The 2,425-nt window shown below is 45.8% G+C and overlaps 1 non-coding gene across 1 annotated transcript; it reads right to left on the bottom strand.

Moving 5' to 3' along the window:
- Nucleotides 1–1,316: 1,316 nt before the first annotated feature.
- On the bottom strand, nt 1,317–1,390 carry TRNAN-GUU. The gene has a single exon. It is a non-coding gene; the product is annotated as a tRNA-Asn (tRNA).
- Between the last annotated feature and the right edge of the window lie 1,035 nt (nt 1,391–2,425).

Genomic DNA, 2,425 nt, shown 5'->3' on the forward strand with positions numbered 1-2,425 from the left:
AAAAAAAAAAAAAAAGAAAGAAACAATGACATTTTTCAATCATAGTGAAAATTGTTAACCTACTGATCCAAGGAGGTGAATAAACCCCAAGCACAAGAAACCTGAAGAAAACCATATCTAGTAGGCACTTAATAAATGAATTGATCAAATTCATTGAAAAAAAATCTCAAAATCAGAAGAAAAAGTCATAGTACTTACAAAAACCAGAAAGATTATATCATTGGAAGTCATTCATGTGAGAAGGCAGTGGAGCAACATCTTAAAAGCACTGAGGGGAAAATGTCAATGTGAAATTCTACAAAAGCTGAAAATTCACTACCACCAGCCTACACTACAAAAAAAAAAAAGTTAAGGGAGTCCTTCAGATAGAATGAAACTGACACTGGATGAAAATCTGGATGTACAAAAAAAAAAAAAAAGAAAGAAAGAAAGAAAAGAAAAACCACTAGAAATGACATCTACATAGGCAAATATATAATTTTAACATCTGACTATTTAGCCAGGCATGGTGGCTCATGCCTGTAATCCCAGCACTTTGGGAGGCCGAGGCAGGTGGATCACTTGAGGTCAGGAGTTTGAGACCAGCTTGGCCAATATGGTGAACCCCCCTCTCTACTAAAATTACAAAAATTAGTCAGGTGTGGTGGCTCACGCCTGTAATCTCTGCTACTCAGGAGTCTGAGTCAGGAGAATCGCTTGAACCCGGGAAGCAGAGGTTGCAGTGAGCCAAGATTGTGCCACTGCACTCCAGCCTGTCCGATAGAGCGAGACTAGTCTTAAAAACAACAACAACAAAAAACCCAAAAACACATCTGACTCTTTAAATAAAAGTAGTAAAGATGGATTGTAAGGTTTATAACACGTGTAAAGTAAAATGCATTACAATAGCATAAAGGCAGAGAGGAGTAATGTGAAGAGGTATGATACCACTTGAAGGCAGACTGTGATGGGTTAATTTTGTGGAAAGCAAGGCAGAATTTTTGAAGTTTCTTTCTTCGTATACTTTCAGGTTCCCATACGTACAACCTGGTTTGTTCTGGAGGGATCTTATTTTCTAGGAGGCTCGGAGAGGGACCTTCTGCTTTGTGTCTTTATGGGATGCACAAGACACAAGGGAACAGTCTCTCACTTTTAAATACAGTCACAGGCCTGAGGAGAAACAACTGCAATTTTTTTTTTTTTTTTAAATGAGATGGGATTCTCACTGGTCTTGGACTTAGCTGAGAAGAGGCTTCCGCGATGTCGGCCTCTCAAACTGTTGGGATTAATCATCGTGAGCCACCGCGCCTGACCACGACTACCAACATTTAAAAGCACGTCTCTGGGTGGGCTCAAACCACCAACTTTCCGGTTAACAGCCGAACGCGCTAACCGATTGCGCCACAGAGACAACCTCAGCTGATCGTTTTTATCTCAACATTGATTAAGCAATCACTAAACTCTAGGGGTTGCCATTCGCTTTCTGCAGGACAAGTGTGCAGACTGCAAAACTTCGGAAAACCGGAGAGGCTGAGTCGACTAATCGTGTTGTTGCACGTTAGAAATGCGTGCATTGCGTGACTCTGAAACCAGAAGGGCGGTCGAATGGCCTTCACCCTGCGTTGACCCTCGCCTACTTCAGAAGCCAGTGCATCTGGAAATGCCTGGACCTGCGACCCCAGCCTGAGCCTAGTAAGGCCCAAGGGAAGCTGAACGCCCCGACGGCTCTCCTGGTAGCTCTTTCTGTTTTTTGCGCCGCCTTCAGGCAATCATCTGCTCCGCTTGCTCTCCCCTCACTCAACTCGGCTTCAGTAGATGGAGTCGGTGGGGCGGGAGCGGGAAAGAGGCAGGGGAGTCAAAAGGGAAAAGGTGAACAGGGGAGACGAGGACGAGACAATGGGACAGCCCAGGATGCCCGTGCAGAGGGCACCGGCTGGATGCAGAGAAGATGGGAGATGTATCAGAATGGAGAGGAGAAGACGAGAGAGAAAATCACAAGAACCTGTAGCTGCCCAGGAATAAAGAAGTAAAAATCGCATAAATGTTTTTACATTAAAAAAAAAAATTTCGGGGGACCGGGCGCGGTGGCTCACGTCTGTAATCCCAACACTTTGGGAGGACGAGGTGGGTGGATCACTCACTTGAAGTAAGGAGTTCGAGACCAGCCAACATAGTGAAAGCCTGTCTCTACTAAAAATACAAAAATTAGCCGAGTGTGGTGGCACAGGCTTGTAGTCCCAGCTACTCGGGAGGCTGAGGCAGGAGAATCGCTTGAACCTGAGAGGCGGAAGTAGCAGTGAGCCGAGATCGCGCCAGTGCCCTCCAGCCTGGGCGACAAAGCAAAATTCTGTCTCTCAAGAAAATGCATACATAGGCCGGGCGCGGTGGCTCAAGCCTGTAATCCCAGCACTTTGGGAGGCCGAGGCGGGCGGATCACGAGGTCAGG

Source organism: Colobus angolensis, unplaced genomic scaffold (assembly GCF_000951035.1).
Source record: "Colobus angolensis palliatus isolate OR3802 unplaced genomic scaffold, Cang.pa_1.0 Scaffold584, whole genome shotgun sequence".
Taxonomy (NCBI): Eukaryota; Metazoa; Chordata; class Mammalia; order Primates; family Cercopithecidae; genus Colobus; species Colobus angolensis.